General features: G+C 43.3%; 1 protein-coding gene across 2 annotated transcripts in view; it reads left to right on the plus strand.

The window, feature by feature from the left end:
- Positions 1-702: 702 nt before the first annotated feature.
- LOC124555557 (transmembrane protein 43 homolog) overlaps positions 703-21,321 on the plus strand; it is a 248,401-nt gene continuing 227,782 nt past the window's right edge. The window contains exon 1 of one of the 2 annotated variants that reach the window (XM_047129516.1): positions 703-942. The gene's annotated coding sequence lies outside the window, so the exon portion shown is untranslated. The remainder of the gene's footprint in view (positions 943-21,321) is intronic. The other variant, XM_047129515.1, reaches the window with a different exon arrangement.

The following is a 21,321-nucleotide window of genomic DNA, read 5'->3' on the forward strand; positions in this document are numbered from 1 at the left end:
TGTGGTCGAGCGGTTCTAGGCGTTGTAAGCAGAGATTCAGTCCGCCATGCCGTCTATTGAGCTGCAATGTTAACTTTACTAATTATGTTCCTGCCGGCCCTTGTGGCCGCGCGGTTCTAGGCGTTTCAGTCTGGAACCGCACGACCGCTACGGTCGCAGGTTCTAATCCTGCCTCGGGCATGGATGTGTGTGATGTCCTTACGTTAGTTAGGTTTAAGTAGTTCTAAGTTCTACGGGAGTTATGACCTCAGATGTTAAGTCCCATAGTGCTCAGAGCCATTTGGATCAATTACATTCCTGTAATTGTTTGTATGAAACTGACAACGAGCTCAAATTACAGCATATGAATGGATATTCGTTCACCAGTAATTCTCGTTTCTCACCCATTTTCCACCAGGCTTTGTATTACTTTTTGCAATCATAGGTATAATTATCACTATCTTTCCTCTTGAAATTCAATCCCGCCTTTCCTTTATAATTAATTATTTTAAGTTATTACTAATTTAATAAGTAAATCGGAATTTCAGAAAATCTGAGATCGATGAAAAATACATTATTAGCTTCTCAAACAGAGTCTCTCCTTTTTGAACCACGCACGATGTTTTAGAGCTTGTTGGAAATGGTATTTGATAGGCGTGGTATCTGGACAATTAGATAGTCGATAACGTGGTACATACCATATTCCCTTCGACAGAGCGCAGGCGCAGGGGCGTGAGCCTAGGAGAAAGGAACTGCTGCTTACGCCCGTGTCGAAGACGAGGGAATTGTTTGGAGTTTAGTGTAGCGAATTTAAGTAAATTTGTGTCCGACAGAGGGTGCACAGGCGTTGTGCAATAGAAAGATATATTTCCGGATATTGACGCATAAAATCATCAGTTCGCCGCCGTTCTCGGGTTGGAGGTATTATCTAGTGTCCGAAGAAATAAATAATAATTCTCTGCGGTATTTAAATACAGATTTAAATTTTTGTAGTGTAATGCATAGAAAAAATGTGAGTATGGTCCGTGTGTAGAGTGAAATTATTTGAAGATTAAAACCTCTTCCATTAACCGATGTAGTAAGATCGGTGACATTAATGCACGTACTCGTTAGTGGATTGATGGCTCATTATTATTTGTTATTACTCTTTGACTGTACAATTGTGAGCATGTTGTAATGTAGCGTTTTAGCTGACAAGTTATGAGGTGTTTTTATTTTTTTATAGTCTGTATCGCAATATTGTTATAAAGTAATTTTTGTGGAGTTCAGGCCGTGTATTGACAGTTGTTTATACCTGAATCGAGAGAGTAGAAAGCGTACTTTTCGGTTCGCGAGGCAAGGCATAAAATAAAATTGGCGATGTTTGTCAACGGGCTATATTGTGATATAAATTATGAGAACCTGTGAATTTGAAATTGGCCATGTCCACTACAACACAAAGAATAAAATCCTTGATATTCTCTACATACTCCAATTATGAATACTGCACGCTTTACGTTCAGGCCACTCTGGCTGTTTTGCATGTACAGTAGGCTGCTTCCACTCTTGCTAAGAATGTCAAGGGAAGAGCTGGCATATTGTACTGGAAAAGTATAGCTCCACCACCTGCATATAGTGGTGGCGGTGGTAGTACACTTTTATGTAATCTTGACTACAAAAGCAAGTTCAAATACATAAACACGGTTAATTATATTAAAATTTTTAGTGTTATCTGCTGTCAGTATATAGTAGGCAAGAATTGTTGCTGAATAAGTCAGAAATAATAACTAACTATATTAAGCAAGAGTATTTCAGTTACACATGCCACCCCCCCCCCCCCCCCCCCCATCCTCATTCTTTACATTGTTCATATTTTACATATGTAATGCACCAAAATACGCATTGGGGATTTGTCAATAACTGGTATGTGAACTGACATAATTTTGCTGGATATACCCTGAAATTATAGTTGTGTCTAACAAAATGCATTATATATTGAGTTAATCTCGGGCAATGCTACAGATCAGTCTGTCATCACATCAAAAATTTTGGATGGGGCTCTATCATCTTATGTACTGGAAAAACAATTTGCTGATTAACGTACAAATTTCATTGAGCTGGGTAGCAGAGTAACAGTTTTGCTGAAGTGACTCTTGTGCCAAGTTATTCAGAGAAGCAGTTGAAAATGTGAATTGAATGACTGGGGGACTTGAAATCTCATCCTACTGAATGTAATGTTCCTATCTGCACCACTTCACCTTTTGTTTGCATTTGTGTTATGGATTTAATGATCTTGGGCACCATAGCACACCAAGAATTTTGTAACTGTGTAATCTTCTAGTAGCATCAGACATTTGAAATGCCTATAATGAATTTCTTTTGTAAAAAAAATTAGGTTTCTTGCATGAAAAAGCTGAGAGAGTGGCCTCAAAAAGCACACTATTATTCACACCTGGACATGCTACACAAAAGCAAATTTTGAATCGTGTATGATTCTTACAAAGCCACCTGGTAGAATATGTTGTAGATAATGTGGAGAAATATCACTCATATTGTGTGTTAAAAACAGCTTTTAGCAGGCAAGGCTTTGGCTAATGAACCAGAAATTGTATATGAACAGAAACTCAACCCAGAAAGGATAAAAACTGGTTAATAATATATTTTGATCCCAGTTTGTTTTGAGTGTGTACTGAAAAGTCTCAGAACTACTAGGAAAATGTACAAAGGTAGTAAAAGAGTTAAGAAATTTGCTGTGATCTTTTATTTCTCATCTAGTTGTAGTGGAATTTTCTATAATTTAATCTGTATTGTGTGTGTGTGTGTGTGTGTGTGTGTGTGTGTGTGTGTGTGTGTGTGTGTGTGTGTGTGTGTGTGTGTGTTTGTTTTTATGTAATGCTAATTGGCTCTGAGGACTATGGGACTCAACATCTGAGGTCATCAGTCCCCTAGAACTTCGAATTACTTAAACATAGCTAACCTAAGGACATCACACACACATCCATGCCCCGAGGCAGGATTCGAACGTGCCACCGTGGCGGTTGCGCGGTTTCAGACTGAAGCGCCAAGAATCGCTCGACCACACCGGCCGGTGTAATGCTAATTGAATAAATGTAGAAATAAAAAAAGCAATTGTAACATAATCTAATATCTATGCCACTTTCTGTAAACGAGCTCAGATGAGTCTATGTTTACTATTCAGTGGATGAAATGAAAACTCTGGACTATATTGATCCACGAAGAATGCATGTGCGTCACTTGTCTGTTCACTGGACAGACCTACAAAATGTCGGAGTCCTGTGTCATTTTTCTGTAAAGTTTTTCCTGTTCTGGTAATATGTGCATAGTAGTGCCATATCTGTTGCCATAACATATTGGTTTCAAATAATTTCACATCAGTTCTCACCTTTTAACTGGTATAGTATCGTTTGTTGTGCACTTTACATGTAGTCCTACCCTTTTATGTCATTTCAACAAGTCATTGTATTCTTTACATAATCTAGTTGCTCATTCATCTTAAATTTTCAGTAATTTGTTTTATTCAGTTAGGTTTGTTTCAGCGTTTAGGACATGATCAAGTGCAAAGGCTAGACCTTGCCATTCTTAATCAGCATAATGCCTGCTGCTGAGAAGTACCTGTCTTTCCAACTTCCAACCCCAGTGCAAGCCATTCTGTGTACCATCAGTGGAGAAGCCTGTAATTTACACTTCATAATTCCCTCAGAAGGGTTGATCATTTTCCTGAAGAAACTGATTATTGAACCTGGAACTGACAATCCTGTTCCAGGCTTATACAGTTGTGATGTTCACTGTGGACAAGATTGCAAATTTGCAAATTGTTGTAGGGGTTCTGAAGAATTTCATTTCTACTTGCTTTTTAAGTATGCATACATAGATTGTTCTGCTACTTGATTCTGAGGGGAAGGTATCGGTTCTTTCTAGGAACACATTACTGGACTTTTCCTTGAGTAAGTTTTGAGGTGTTTTTTTTTTTTTTTTTTTTTTTTTTTTTTTTTTTTTTTTTTTTTTTTTTTTTTTTTTTTTTTTTTTAGATCAGAATGATTTTCTTACTGCTTCTTAAGTGTCGGAAGGTTACCTACTGTTCTTTGTATTCTTACAGTTTAAATCATGGTATTCATCTACTCCTACTTTCTGCTAAGAAAACATTTTGTACTGTTCTGTGCTTCATTGATCAAGACTGTAACAATGTGGAGGTAACATTATTTGTTTGATATTTGAGTAATGTGCCACTCTGCTCTTTGTGAAACTTCAATATGTATTGTTCCTTTCTCCCACCATTTGATTATGCTATGTTATACATACTATCCTGGTTACACATTGTGCTGTTGTCTTCTGTATTTGCCCTAAGGGTTCTGTCACTACTGGCATAGTAGAAACTTAGCCAATTCATAACCTGTAGCTGCTGTGCTGCCTACCTGTTAACTGTATGAACTCAATCTCTACTTGAATTATTGTCAAGAGCTATAATGAAGTACTACATTATACTGAGTGTACCTCTGAATTGTTGAAAGCATGCAAGAGCACCCCCTTTCCAGCTCCTGACAACCTTTTGTCTGAATTTCTTTTAAACGGTTTGGAGGTTAGCATTGTGTCAGTAGGATATTTTGGTATTTAGGAGACACACTATTCAACTTTCAACCGTTAGTGACAGTCAAACTGCAGTTGTATTATTAATATGATAACGAGTTCTCAATTTCATTCAGCTTTCTTTCCCTGTGTTGTGATAAAGACTGCGACAACTAGCCTTGGTGTGGAATGTGCCAGCAGATTCACAAATAAGAGAAATTTGCTTCGTGAAAACATGGTTACATGGTTGGTACTTACATAACTGATTTTTTTTATTTATTTGAATATTAATCTACCACAAAATCTTGCGAAATTTAATCCAACCACACACAAGCAGTGTACACAGAAATATGTTCATGGAGTGAACATGCAGTTTTGGATGGACTATTGATACGTATCAGTAGTGAACCAATGTAGATCAGTGACTGTCATGTAGTCGTTATGGAGCTACAAACCATGGGGAGGGTACCATATGATTCTGAGAAAAAAGAATGGGAAATACACTAGGAAGTGAGGCAACCTCAGACATTCATGACCTCATTTGTCGTAGTCCTCTAAAACACGGCTTTACTTAGCTGTCAATGAGGTCTTCAATGAGCTACCTTTACTTGAATATCACAGGTGATTACTGCTTTAGCCTTCAGAGATCTGTTTTATCATATTAGTATGTGTCAAAAAGCAGTGTCTCCAGCCAGAGACAATGTAAGAAAGCTGTGTGCCCCCCCCCTCCCCCCCTTCATTAAAGGAAGTCATTTTCCTGTTTTCTTTTGAAATGAAAATATGTTGTTGTCCCTGATCATTCTGCACACCAATAGTAGTCATGGGTAGAAATATCTCGCATGTGAAATCCACATCTAAAAAGGAAAAAGTGCAACTACCATTTACATATTATCAGCGTACCATCATACATAGCACTTTCAGATATGTTAGCACAACTATTGTGGAAACAAACATGGCATAGTAAACATTTTAAAATCACATGTTGCTTTTCCCCCCGTTCTGGTTTTTGCATCATAAACTTCCTATATCCATAAATATTTTTATTGTAATGTATAAATAATGGACTTGTTTGCATTACAGAAGTGTCAGATTCCAACCATATGCTTTGCCCCATGTCGTCATCAATATGGTGGAAATGGTTACTTCCAGTGCATACAAAATGACAATTACGCAACTACATACACACGGCAACAAATGTGGACAAAAATGAAAATGACACAATGTCTCACTGCAAAAATAAAATGAAAGTAACAGGACATCCACGGAAAATTGGGGGTTTAGGCCGAGGACAAGCTAAATATACAACAAGAAAAATCTCTGCATCATCGCAAAACAAATAACATTAAAAAAATTTAAATTACAATGTTCCACCACACCAATTAAATCACAAGAATTCAACATTTCCCTTTAGCTCAACCACATTTCCTTTAACCTATATAACTCGACCGCAGCTATCAATATGAAAAAACTACTGCCTAAAACTCCGAAAAGTGGAACCAAAACCCCAACAATTCAAAAACCCAAATACTCCATATTCGCTACATCAATTAAAACGCAACTGACCTACGATAAATATATAACAGACAAAGCATCACAATTACTATAGAATAAAACCAAAACAAAAATTACTTAGCAAAAAAAGCCTCCAGGAATACCACGTAGGTAGTCCACCACACGCACATGTGCATGCCGACGATGCCACATGTTTATATCCCTGTTCCAGGCTGCTGGATCTCTCAACCTCATGGTGTTGCCACAAAGGTGACACCTAACATACTCAGCAATAGGACTGGACATCTGCAGAAAATGTATGTCAGACATCATATCGTCACCCATCTGAGTTCAACAATACACTCATAAACTTCTCTGTCTTGTCCATACCTAACAAAAAAGAATAAAAAATTAGATTTCATTCTGCACAAAAATCACCAAACCAATCAGACCTAAAACAAAGGAAGAAACACTGTAATAACTCACTGAAAACATTTCAACAACCCACGTTACCATATCAACTATCTAAACTCAATACCACATTAGCACGATGACAACCTCTCAGGAGATAACTTGGGTAACAAGCTAAACTTTATCCTTGACTACAGAGTGAGATGGTGCTGTGGTTAGCACACTGGACTTGCATTCAGGAGGATGGGAATTCAAATCCCTGTTCAGTCATCCAGATTCAGGTTATTTGTGATTTTCATAAATTGCTCCAGGCAGATGCCAAAATGGTTGCTTTGAAAAGGGCGTTGCTGATTACCCCCATCCTTTTGCAATCTGAGCTTGTGCTCTGTCTTGGATGACACCACTATTGGTGGGATGTTAAACTCTAATCTTCTTTCATTTCTTAATTAACTGTCTAATTGCAGTGGGATGCAGATTTAGCATTCTTTTTAAGGAATTGCAGCTAGAATGCAACAAACAAATCTTTATAGCATTGGTACCTGTGGACAAAGTGTTTACAGGCATTTAAACATTAAAACTGTTGATGTACATAGGCATTTGTCACTGTATGCTGTGCCCCCCTCCCTTCTTGAAACAGATTGAATGAAGCCACATTTTGACAGCTCTATCATGTCAAAAGGAATATTTGATGTTAGTCATTGGCTTTTATTAGAGAGATGATAGTAACAGCTGATGTGACTTTGCCATTGGTGTGTATTTTCACAATTTTGTTGGTAGCTGCTGAACATAATGCATGTGAAAACAAAAAACCCTAGTTGTGGGGGCAGGCATATCTGTAACTATTTGGAAAAATCACCAATGTTACGACATTAGTCACCATGTTCTTTGACATTTGTCACAGGTTTGCTATGTCACTGGTCAGAGCCGACAACTAGTATTGAATATTTCTCTTTATCCCCTCTAGTCCCTTGTCAAGTTGAAAACAGTTCATAGTCTGCAGAGTTGTATGAACTCTTGAGATTGGTGTTGAATTATTAAAAAAAAAACTCAGGTTATCAGAAAATATTGATTTTCAGCAAAAGGCTAGTACCTACAGAATTATATCAACTCATATTGGTTTATTGGACATGAACATTCTCTTGCATATCTGTAATTAAAGGTCGGTCACTACTTTAAAAGATACCATTAGGTAACCTACACTTCCATTCTAAGGGCAGATCTTTCAGTGTCTACTGTCACTGTCCTGTCATCCATGCCATACAGGCAGTTGGACAGGTAATGTCCCAGTCAAATGCAATCCTCCCCTGATGCTTACCCATCTTTATAATTTTTGTATGATTATTCCATTGTAAATGTTGTCAAAGACATTATGTAAAACATACATTAGTTCAGTGGTTGCTTTTGAATTTCACAATGCATACGGCGTATGTGAGTTGTAAAATGGCTTAGTCACCCAAAATGAGGGATTTGATGTTTTATTTAGGATATGAACCATTTTGTAACTTGTAATTTTTCATTTACCTGAAGTAGTCTCAAGGCCACTAGGTAAATAATCACAGACCTTTTGAATGAGGTCTTCTTGCATGGTTATATATTCCCTCAGTTGTGATGTCAGCGATTCTCAGCTTGGTGTGGATGTTCAACAAAGAGCAATATTTTACAATTGAAATTTATTGTTCTTATTTACCTATACTTGTTTTACCTTGTTCTGTCATCTTCATTGTTTAATCACTTCCATTAATTGTTGGAAACCTGCTTATGATAGCTGACAAAATACATTGTGTAACAAAACAATAAATCCAATATGTATAAGGCAGCTGCTTATTTAAAAAGCATCCAAACTGTTGATGGACTATGGATCAATGGTTAACTGAAAATGCTAATTTTGTTAAGCTGAGCTACAAAATGTTATTGGCGTAACTGTGGGATAGTTTGTTGTAACCACAAAGCTATTCTGCAATTTTTAGAAGATAAATTATGAGTGTGGGTGAAATTGTATTTCTTCCACAACCTGTACACACAGTTTCCTGAAGTCTGAGAACATGTTCCCTACATGAATGAAGAAAGAAAGGAGGGGAAAATAAATAAAGAAAAATATGAATACTTCAGGAATCTGAATTGTGTCCTGGCTGTAATGTAGCCAAACTAATTTTTAATCTTTGCAGAATGAACAATCATACAGCATGCCAGCAGCTTTGATGACATTAGTAATTGTTTATATAGTAGTGTGTATATCAAACTGACATTGTACACTAGTGAAAAACTTGGTTTTTAACTTCTTCAGCCGACATATTCATCACCAGAGAATTCAGCAGCTGTATCAGTATTAAAATTTCTTTCATACCTTCATTTTTTTTTCACTCCTAGTCAAAATTTTTACCAAAAGTATAAAAGTGTTATATATAATTGTTAAATTTACCTATCATGTCTGTATCACAGCTACACATTGGAATACCTTAGTATGCAACTGTGGTCATATTTTAAATGGGTAACTGGTGGATGGGTGGGAGAAATTAAGGCAGAGGGGGTGAGGGGGACGAATGTCAATAGCATAGCAGATTCACATTCACTAAAACATTATAGTAACTGTAAAAAAAGTGCAACTGGGACTGAAAGATAAATAAGAAGTAATACACTTGGTTATTTTCTTCGTGCCACATCGGTTGGGTCCCCAGATTTCAGTTTTAAGAGCAAGTTGTCAGAGGGAGGTGTTTGATTGCAGTTTCGGTAAAGATGTTTGTGAATTTCATTTCTACTTGCAAGATTAAAAATTTACATGTATAATTATGTGATATGGGGCCTATATCTATTGTTGTATCAGTGAAAGAAGACCCCTGACAACCAGTAGTGCTGTTACCATTAACTGTGAAGTTAAAAAGCCTGCAGACAAAAAAAAGTAGTCTTTGAAGAAGATATGACAACACTGAGGCTTTGCCTCAGAGACATTCACAAAATTGTGGTACGCAGTTGGTTCAGGTAGGTGCATGAAGCAGCCGTGGCCATGCCCAGCCCATTGAAACAGTTAGGGAGCCTCTTATGCCGACTTGGTTATAGATCCTGACCAGTGTACCATGTTGCAACACTTGCGCAAGGAATCAAGAAATCTCCCCTGGGCTTTAACAAAGTTTTTACTGTAGTTATCATTATGTTGATTCCTGGAGGGAATCATTTCTGGTCCCACCACTCAACATTGGTCAGGATTTTATACCCACCACTAATTATTGAATTGTTACTCGTGCTTCCTGAGGAAGAAAATGAGGAGGACAATAATGTGATTCCATGTATCTAAATTCTATTTCCTGAATTTCTGCACTGCTGCAGCTATGTCCCTGTTGTAAGGGAGAAAACTTAACAATAATAAGTACAGAAGTGGCAAGTTGTAGGTATTAGTCCCTATTTTTTAAACTTTCTGATACACATTGTATATGCCTCCTTTTCAAGTATGTGATTATGTTTCTCTCTCTTATATTTGATGATAGTGTTAGCAGTTCACAAACTTCAGAGAATATGGTTGAGCCAGCCAGTATAAGAATGGTGCATACACTGGTAAAGTGATGTGAATATATACTTATGGCTATGTTAAGGGCAATCACCTTTTCCAAGGTATCAGAGAATCAGATAAATGGTAACATGAAAACCTTGTTGTCAGTGTTACTCTCTGCACTTTAAGAACTAGGGTCATCATTGTTATTATCTCCTGATCCAGTTACATCACTATAATCCCCCCTGTGGGTCCTGGGTAAGAATAGGCCCGAGGTATTCCTGCCTGTCGTACGAGGCGACTAAAAGGAGTTTCAACCGTTTCGGCCTTCCATGTGATGGTCCCCCTTGGGGTTTGACCTCCATTTTTCAAAATTCTACAGAAGTACAAGCCTTTTGGGGAAGGACACCTTACGTGGTGTACCACTGGTCCTAAGTGCACTAAGACCTTGGCACTCAGCATTGCACCGGCGTTGTAACCATACCCACTATTGCTCAAATTGGGCCTAAACGCCTGATGGGTTGTCCAAGTTACGCCCATAGTGCATCTCCATCTGCACCAGCGATCATGATGGACTTTCCATGGCACCAGAAATCCAGCACGGTAGCCAGCCCGTTGTGGTGGGGTCGTCATGTACCCTCTAGGTTGTAGCCCCCTGACAACACAGGGATTGTACTGCCGATACCTGAGCTGCACCCTCCCCACGTCGGCCAAGGAGTAGATGCCCGTCTCCATGGGGCATCAGGACTCCCGGCAATGGTCATCCTGCCAGGTGGCCCTTGCTGCGGCCGGGTGGCGCCCGTGGGGAGAGCCCCTGGTCGGAGTGGGTGGTATCGGGGCGGACGTTTCGCAGATGGAACGTCAACACGTATCAGGTCGCTCTGCGGCCGAGTCTTTCAAAAGAAAAGGTACTGTTTCTAGTTCTGGTTCTCCTGCCCTTTCCCCCTTTGCCACTCCATGGGAGGAGGGACAGGCCCGCCGGCTTGGGGTGAAGTACTTCCCCCGCTATTTGGTCTGTTCTCGAACCGATGGGGGGACATTCGCCACCTCCAAGCCCATGTTCTTTGTTCAGCACATTGAGGACATCTTCGGGGAAATCGAGGCTCTCAGCAAGATGCGTTCAGGGTCTGTTCTTATCAAGACCACCTCCGCCACACAGTCAGCGGCGCTCCAGGCGTGCGACCGCCTAGGGGACATCCCAGTATCCATTGTCCCACATCTGGCACTAAATAGGACACAGGGGGTTATTTTTCATCGTGACCTCCTGCTACAATCTGATGAGGAGCTCAGGGCCAACCTGGAGCGCCGAGGCGTGCATTTCGTCCGGCGAGTCCAGCGCGGCCCCAAAGACCGTCGCATCGACACCGGGGCCTTTATCCTCGCCTTCGAGGGGGACGTTCTCCCGGAGAAGGTAAAGGTGATGTGCTACCGGTGTGACATGCGACCTTACATCCCGCCTCCTATGCGCTGTTTTAGGTATTTGCGCTTTGGGCACATGTCGTCACGGTGTGAGGCTGTGCCCCTTTGTGGCGATTGTGGACGTCCTCTTCGTGAGGAACATACACGCACCCCACCACCTCGGTGCATTAATTGTCCTGGCGTCCACTCGCCTAGATCCTCAGACTGCCCCGCATATCAGAAGGAGAAGAAGATACAAGAAATCAAAACTTTGGATCGGCTCTCTTATTCTGAGGCCAGGAAGAAGTATGACCGCCTCCATCCCGTGCCATTGACCACTTCGTTTGCCTCAGTTGTGTCCACTCCTTCCGCGGTATCCTCACCTCTATCCTGTCCCCCCTCCGCCTCCTCCGCCCATCAGGGGTTTCTGCCTCCGCCTCCCAAATCCCTCCCTTCCAAATCCTCCTCCCCCATGGCCCCCACCCCCTCTGCCCCAGGGGCCACCCTTCCTCCTCCTCCTCCCCCCACGCCACCTGAGAAGCGATCCTCTTCTCAGGCGTCCATCGGGGCAACGTTCCGGACCCCAGCTTCCGAGGTCCGGCGTTCCAAAACGAACCCCGCCCGTGAGGACCTTCTTCGGGTCCAGCCCACCATCCCTGTGCCTCCTCGGCCTTCCAAGAAGGCCTCCAAGAAGAAGACTCTATCCCCCTCTCCACCCTGGCGCGTTTCGTCTGACGCTCCATCCGTGAGTCGCTGCTCCCGGCCGTCCTCAGTTTCGCCGGGACGCTCTGCTGCCAGGCGCTCAGCTGGCCTTTCGTCGGCAAATGATGATGCCCCTCCTACACAACCAGGGACAGCGGCCGCAGCTGGCGACGAGTCGATGGAACCGGATCCGCCTCCCGTCGGTTGTAGCGTTGTTCCCTCGCAACCTGGCCCTCCGCGGCCGTTGAGGTGACCAGCTCTTCACCCGTCTCGTTCCCCCAACTTTTTGACTAGCGATGGCATTGTTTCATTGGAACATAAGAGGTATTCGATCTAATCGGGAGGAATTACAACTGCTCCTCCGCCTGCACTGTCCGCTCGTCCTTGGTCTCCAGGAAACCAAGTTGCGCCCGACTGACCGTATTGCCTTTACCCACTATACCTCGGAGCGGTATGACCTCACCCCTGTGGACGGTATCCCAGCTCATGGTGGGGTCATGTTGCTCGTTCGGGATGATGTCTATTACCATCCCATCCCATTGACCACCCCACTCCAAGCAATAGCTGTCTGCATTACTCTTTCTGCTTTTACTTTTTCAGTTTGAACCATCTACACTCCATCGTCATCCGCAGTTAGTCTGGCTGACATGATGCACTTGATTGTTCAGCTTCCTCCGCCGTTTTTATTGTTTGGCGACTTCAATGCCCATCATCCCCTTTGGGGCTCTCCTGCATCCTGTCAAAGAGGCTCACTCTTGGCGGATGTCTTCAACCATCTCAATCTTGTCTGCCTCAATACTGGCGCCCCGACTTTCCTCTCGGACTCTACTCATACCTACTCCCACTTGGACCTCTCGATCTGTTCTACCACTCTTGCCCGTCGGTTCGAGTGGTATGTCCTTTCTGACACCTATTCGAGGGCCACTTCCCGTGTCATTCATCTCCTGCACCACACCCCATCCCCACGTCCTTCGAGCTGGAACATACTGAAAGCTGACTGGGGACTTTACTCCTCCCTGGCGACCTTTCCGGACCACGATTTTCCCAGTTGTGACAGTCAGGTCGAATACCTCATGGCTGTTATCATCAATGCTGCCGAACGTTCCATTCCTCGTACTACTTCTTCTTCACGTCGCGTTTCCGTCCCCTGGTGGAACGAGGCTTGTAGGGACGCTATCCGTGCTCGACGACGTGCTTTACGCACCTTTCGCCGCCATCCTACGTTGGCGAATTGTATTGAATACAAACGACTCCGAGCACAATGCCGTAGAGTCATCAAAGACAGCAAAAAAGCTTGTTGGGCCTCTTTCACCAGCTCCTTTAACAGTTTTACTCCCTCTTCCGTCGTTTGGGGTAGCCTGCGCCGGCTGTCGGGCATTAAGGCCCACTCCTCGGTACCTGGCCTGACCTCAGGTAATGAGGTCCTTGTTGATCCTGTGGCTGTCTCCAACGCCTTTGGCCGCTTTTTCGCGGAGGTTTCAAGCTCCGCCCATTACCATCCTGCCTTCCTTCCCAGGAAAGAGGCAGAAGAGGCTCGGCGACCTTCCTTCCACTTGGTGAATCTGGAAACTTATAATGCCCCCTTTACTATGCGGGAACTCGAATGTGCGCTTGCACTGTCCCGGTCCTCTGCTCCGGGGCCAGATGCCATTCACGTTCAGATGCTGGCACATCTTTCTGCGGCGGGCAAAAGTTTCCTTCTTCGTACCTACAATCGCGTCTGGACCGAAGGTCAAGTCCCCATGCGTTGGCGTGACGCCGTTGTTGTTCCTATACCCAAACCCGGGAAGGATAGACACCTTCCTTCTAGTTACCGCCCCATTTCTCTTACAAGCTTTGTCTGTAAGGTGATGGAGCGCATGGTTAATGCTCGGTTAGTCTGGATTCTTGAATCTCGACGGCTACTTACTAATGTCCAATGCGGCTTTCGTCGCCGCCGCTCCGCTGTTGACCACCTTGTGACCTTGTCGACATTCATCATGAATAACTTTTTGCGAAGGCTCCAAATGGTAGCCGTGTTCTTCGACTTGGAGAAGGCTTATGATACCTGTTGGAGAGGAGGTATCCTCCGCACTATGCACAGGTGGGGCCTACGCGGTCGCCTGTCCCTTTTTATTGATTCCTTTTTAACGGATCGAAAGTTTAGGGTACGTGTGGGTTCCGTATTGTCCGACGTCTTCCTCCAGGAGAACGGAGTGCCTCAGGGCTCCGTCTTGAGGGTAGCCCTTTTTGCCATCGCGATCAATCCAATTATGGATTGCATTCCACCTAATGTCTCAGGCTCTCTCTTTGTCGATGACTTCACGATCTACTGCAGTGCCCAGAGAACATGCCTCCTGGAGCGCTGCCTTCAGCGTTGTCTAGACAGCCTCTACTCATGGAGCGTGGCAAATGGCTTCCGGTTCTCTGAAGAGAAGACGGTTTGTATCAACTTTTGGCGATATAAAGCGTTCCTTCCGCCATCCTCGGTCCCGTTGTTCTCCCATTCGTGGACACAACTAAGTTTCTAGGGCTCACGTTGGACAGGAAACTGTGTTGGTCTCCACATGTCTCTTATTTGGCGGCCCGTTGTACACGTTCCCTTAATGTCCTCAGAGTTCTTAGCGGTTCATCTTGGGAAGCGGATCGCACTGTCCTGCTTCGCTTGTATCGGTCCATAGTCCGATCGAAGCTGGATTATGGGAGCTTCGTCTACTCGTCCGCTCGGCCATCCCTCTTACGCCGGCTCAACTCCATCCACCATCGGGGGATACGTCTTGCGACCGGAGCCTTCTACACTAGTCCTGTCGAGAGTCTTTATGCTGAAGCTGCCGAGTTACCATTGACCTACCGGCGTGACGTACTGCTGTGTCGGTATGCCTGCCGGCTGTTGTCTATGCCCGACCACCCCTCTTACAAGTCTTTCTTCGCCGATTCTCTCGACCGTCAGTACGGGTTGTATGTTTCTGCCCTGCTGCCCCCCGGAGTCCGCTTCCGTCGCCTGCTTCGACAATTGGATTTTGCCCTCCCTACCACCTTCAGAGAGGGTGAGAGCCCGACACCACCTTGGCTCCAGGCTCCGGTTCATATTTATCTCGACCTCAGCTCACTCCCGAAGGAGGGTACTCCGGCTGCAGTGTATTGCTCACGGTTTGTCGAGCTTTGTGCTCGACTTGCCGGTCACACCTTTATTTACACCGATGGCTCCAAAACTGACGATGGTGTCGGCTGTGCCTTTGTCGTCGGGGCCGCCACCTTTAAATACCGGCTCCTCGACCAATGTTCGAGCTTTACAGCCGAGCTTTTTGCTCTCCATCAGGCCGTTCAGTATGCCCGCCGCCACCGCCATTCATCTTATGTACTCTGCTCTGATTCACTCAGTGCTCTTCAGAGCCTTGGAGCTCCCTATCCGGTCCATCCCTTGATTCAACGGATACAGCAGACCCTCCATTCTTTCGCTGATAATGGTGGTTCTGTCAGCTTTCTGTGGGTTCCCAGACATGTGGGAGTGCCTGGGAATGAGGCTGCGGATGCTGCAGCCAAGGCTGCAGTCCTCCTGCCTCGGACAGCCTCCCATTGTGTCCCGTCATCTGACGTTCGTGGGGATGTATGTAAGAGGCTTGTGTCGTTGTGGTGGGATGCTTGGTCATCCCTTCAAGGAAACAAGCTCCGGGCAGTAAAACCGCTCCCAACTGCTTGGACAACATCCTCCCGACCATCTCGGCGCGAGGAGGTCCTTCTGACCAGGTTGCGGATTGGGCATTGCCGGTTTAGCCACCGCTACCTGCTCTCCGGTGACCCAGCCCCGCAGTGCCCTTGTGGTCAGGCATTAACAGTGCGCCACGTTTTATTGTCGTGTCCCCGTTTTAGTCAATTTCGTGTTGTCCTGTCCCTGCCATCTACTTTACCGGATGTTTTAGCTGATGACGCTCGAGCAGCTGCTAGTATTCTGCGTTTTATAACTTTAACTGGCTTGTCCAAAGACATTTAACCTTTTTACTTATTTTATCTGCATCTTTGTCAGGTCCTTCTGGTGTCCCCCCCATCCCCTTGAGTTTTACCAGATTCCATGTGCTCTAACAACAGTGACTGGGCGCTAATGACCTCAGCAGTTGAGCGCCCTTAAACCCAACCAAAAAAAAAAAAAAAAAAAAACATTGCTATAACTGTTTCAAACTATCAAACTGGAAGCATAAAAAGTTCTGGAATAGTGTCTGTGGTTCAGCTTCTCATAAAGCAAAATTGAAAGAGGTATGCGTAATTCTTAAGATAAGGTCTGCATTTCAAATATCTAAAAAATATTTTACATGGCCTTCAGTCTGAAGGCTTGTTAGTAAGTCTTGAGATGATTGTGAGATCACAATCTACATCTACATCGATACTCCGCAAGCCACCCAACGGTGTGTGGCGGAGGGCACTTTACGTGCCACTGTCATTACCTCCCTTTCCTGTTCCAGTCGCGTATGGCTCGCGGGAAGAACGACTGTCTGAAAGCCTCCATGCGCGCTCTAATCTCTCTTATTTTACATTCGTGATCTCCTCGGGAGGTATAAGTAGGGGGAAGCAATATATTCGATACCTCATCCAGAAACGCACCCTCTCGAAACCTGGCGAGCAAGCTACACCGCGATGCAGAGCGCCTCTCTTGCAGAGTCTGCCACTTGAGTTTATTAAACATCTCCATAACGCTATCACGGTTACCAAATAACCCTGTGATGAAACGCGCCGCTCTTCTTTGGATCTTCTGTATCTCCTCCGTCAGACCGATCTGGTACGGATCCCACACTGATGAGCAATACTCAAGTATAGGTCGAACGAGTGTTTTGTAAGCCACCTCCTTTGTTGATGGACTACATTTTCTAAGCACTCTCCCAATGAATCTCAACCTGGTACCCGCCTTACCAACAATTAATTTTATATGATCATTCCACTTCAAATCGTTCCGCACGCATACTCCCAGATATTTTACAGAAGTAACTGCTACCAGTGTTTGTTCCGCTATCATATAATCATACAATAAAGGATCCTTCTTTCTATGTATTCACAATACATTACATTTGTCTATGTTAAGGGTCAGTTGCCACTCCCTGCACCAAGTGCCTATCCGCTGCAGATCTTCCTGCATTTCTCTACAATTTTCTAATGCTGCAACTTCTCTGTATACTACAGCATCATCCGCGAAAAGCCGAATGGAACTTCCGACACTATCTACTAAGTCATTTATATATATTGTGAAAAGCAATGGTCCCATAACACTCCCCTGTGGCACGCCAGAGGTTACTTTAACGTCTGTAGACGTCTCTCCATTGATAACAACATGCTGTGTTCTGTTTGCTAAAAACTCTTCAATCCAGCCACACAGCTGGTCTGACATTCCGTAGGCTCTTACTTTGTTTATCAGGCGACAGCGCGGAACTGTATCGAACGCCTTCCGGAAGTCAAGAAAAATAGCATCTACCTGGGAGCATGTATCTAATATTTTCTGAGCAATGCCAGAGTCTTAGACGGATTATGTAAACTTAAGAATATACCATGGGGTAATGCTCACTGTATCTATAGAATTCCTAAACTAGCTGTGCCAGTTAGGTGATGCTAAATGGTGAGCATTTCATGGAATTCAGACATTTGTGGCGGGCTTTTGGTTTTGTTAACCCATGTTTTCTGGGTAGTGACACTTAAAATGTCTCTCTTTCTATTAATATAAATTCTGGGTGAATGCCAGTAACCATTGTTGTGTGTGGTAAGGGAGAATGGAGTATGCAGGTCTTTTGTTTAACTACTTGAAATGTGAGGTTTTTTTGTCATCAGTTTGTTGACATCAATTTTTTTTTGATTATTTTGATGTGGCCTGCTGCAGCTTCCTTTCGTATGCCAGCATCATCTTAGAGAATCACTCGCTCAGTTTCCTTGATTATTTGTTGGATATATTCCAATCTATCTTCTATAATCTTTGCCCTACATCTTCTTGTACCATGCAAGTTATTACTTGATGTCTTAACACATCGTATGATCTTCTCTTCTTGTAGTCAGTGTTTTCCATATATTGTTGATTCTGTAGAGAACTTCCTCATTCCTTATCTTTCAGCATCCTACTGTAACACCACATCTCAGATGCTTCAGCTCAATTCTCTTCCTGTCTTCCTGCAGTCTTTGAACTAGTTCTATGAAATACTGTGCCCCAGCGGTACAGTCTCAGAAAATTCTTCATGAAATTAGGGTCTACATTTGATTACTAGTAGACTTCTAGTGGGTAAGGTGTAACCTATTAGATACTGCAGATTGTAAGTTTCAGATGAGTGTTCAGCCTGTTGACATGAAGAGCCTGCCAAATAAGTCTGTTTTAGGAAGTCCTCCAAACATTAGTGTGTGATCAAATATAACCTATAGTTCATAATATGTACCTTACAGTTAATACAGGATGAGGCAAGTTTGTTAAAAGTATCCTGTTTTTCACACGAGATAGGTGGCACCAGTTGACTTCATTGAAATCTGTAAGAGAGGGACGGGAAAAAATTAATTGCAAACTCATTATTCAGACTTCAAATAGAGCAAAAGCTGTGTGCCTCCTATGAGAATAACCTTGAGTACTGAAATATCTGCAGAGATGACTCATAGCCTGAACTCTAGTAAGGGTATAAAGTTTCATGCTGCCACTGACATCAATGTACACACTTTCAATTCAATCATGTTGTAAAACTAAGAGCTTGTGTACTGAATTCAATAGAGTGATCCAGTTGCTAATAATATAGTTGTGCTTGTGCGTGCGTGTGCACACAAAATGCAAGCTATTTGTGGCTGGGTTGTACAGGATTGATCACCTAAAATTTGCACTGCAAATATTGGAAAAAAATGGAAAGTACTATTGATTGTTAGGTAATCAACAGATTGTAATAATACTTACTTGTACAAACATACATTTTTAAATGGAACAATGCCTATTGATGTTAACAAACTAAAAGTAGGGTAAATTAGAACTGCAGGATTCTAGTGCGAATTGTGTATGAGATGTCGTATTTTCAAAAATTCCCACACTGACACTTGTCCAATACTTGTGAAAGCACACACTAAACAACTGAAGTGCATACACTAGTTATGTGTGGATTATGACAAGTAGTGAGACAATTGATCATCACAGGTTGTGTTCAAAATGACCACCACAGCAGCAATACACACTTCCAATGTGGTATGGAACAACTGCTGCACATGTGCTAGCATTTCAGCAGAGATGTCAGAGCAGGCTGCAGTAATGTCATTGCATATCATCGGGTGTAGTTGGTATGTCCTTGCAAGGAGCATGTTTCAGCATTCCGCACAGGAAAAAGTCTAAAGGCCTGTAGTACAAGGAATGGGATGGCCATGAACAGCCATCATGTTGGTGCCATAGGTTCCTCCTAGTCTGCAGAGGAACGTCTGTGAGCATCTGTCCAAGATGGTCTGTTGGGAGGCCGCAATACTAGTGCACATTCAGTGTTCCATCCATGAAAAGTGATTCTGAGCTGATCACTATCCAACACCATATATTCACACTCCATGGATGCTGACATTCCACCTGAAGAAGCCAATGGGGATTGTCAACAGATCAATAGTACATGTTTCGGCAGTGTACCTGCTCATGATTGGTAAATGTGGCTTCATTTCTAAACAAGATACCTAATACATCTGGAGTACCCTGTCTTAATACCCACATACAGAAGTTACACGATTTTTCGTAATCGTTGACGTGCAGCTCTTGATGGTGAGACATATTTTAGGGATGGAACCTATGTCGATGGAGAATGCGTGGGGACACTTGCCTGACTTATGCCACTCCCTCATGTTGTTGCGTGGGAGCCAACATGCGGATCAGTTACAACAGGAGCAAGAACATTAATTGCTCGTCTTTTGTCGTCACTTGCTTCCTTCAATTATGTTGTCTTGGGTATTACACAACAACATTCATATAACTGGATGAAGAGGTTGATAAATAATTGCTGATACAGTTGAATTATGTTGGGATATCTTGTTGCAAACACTGTAAAAGAGCAAACTGCATTCTTCCTACACTCTCCATACATCATGAGCATGTTGGTGTTTTCTGCATTGGTAAATCCTGTTGTCCACTCACGACCTACTGATTGGACCGTCACACACTAACTCACTAGCAAGTCACACTGCACTCCAGGAACACGCAACCTAGCAATTACGCAGGTTGAATGGCACAAACAAGTGTCAGTGTCGAAACTTTTGAAAATGAGATATCTCGTAAATGACTCGTGCTAGACTTCTGCAACAAACACCACTGACATTCTAATTTACATCTACATCTACATTGATACTCCGCAAGCCACCCAACGGTGTGTGGCGGAGGGCACTTTACGTGCCACTGTCATTACCTCCCTTTCCTGTTCCAGTCGCGTATGGTTCGCGGGAAGAACGACTGTCTGAAAGCCTCCGTGCGCGCTCTAATCTCTCTAATTTTACATTCGTGATCTCCTCGGGAAGTATAAGTAGGGGGAAGCAATATATTCGATACCTCATCCAGAAACGCACCCTCTCGAAACCTGGCGAGCAAGCTACACCGCGATGCAGAGCGCCTCTCTTGCAGAGTCTGCCACTTGAGTTTATTAAACATCTCCGTAACGCTATCACGGTTACCAAATAACCCAGTGACGAAACGCGCCGCTCTTCTTTGGATCTTCTCTATCTCCTCCGTCAACCCGACCTGGTACGGATCCCACACTGATGAGCAATACTCAAGTATAGGTCGAACGAGTGTTTTGTAAGCCACCTCCTTTGTTGATGGACTACATTTTCTAAGCTCTCTCCCAATGAATCTCAACCTGGTACCCGCCTTACCAACAATTAGTTTTATATGATCATTCCACTTCAAATCGTTCCGTACGCATACTCCCACATATTTTACAGAAGTAACTGCTACCAGTGTTTGTTCCGCTATCATATAATCATACAATAAAGGATCCTTCTTTCTATGTATTCGCAATACATTACATTTGTCTATGTTAAGGGTCAGTTGCCACTCCCTGCACCAAGTGCCTATCCGCTGCAGATCTTCCTGTATTTCGCTACAATTTTCTAATGCAGCAACTTCTCTGTATACTACAGCATCATCCGCGAAAAGCCGCATGGAACTTCCGACACTATCTACTAAGTCATTTATATATATTGTGAATAGCAATGGTCCCATAACACTCCCCTGTGGCACGCCAGAGGTTACTTTAACGTCTGTAGACGTCTCTCCATTGATAACAACATGCTGTGTTCTGTTTGCCAAAAACTCCTCAATCCAGCCACACAGCTGGTCTGATATTCCGTAGGCT

This window comes from Schistocerca americana, chromosome X (genome assembly GCF_021461395.2).
Source record: "Schistocerca americana isolate TAMUIC-IGC-003095 chromosome X, iqSchAmer2.1, whole genome shotgun sequence".
In the NCBI taxonomy this organism is placed as follows: Eukaryota; Metazoa; Arthropoda; class Insecta; order Orthoptera; family Acrididae; genus Schistocerca; species Schistocerca americana.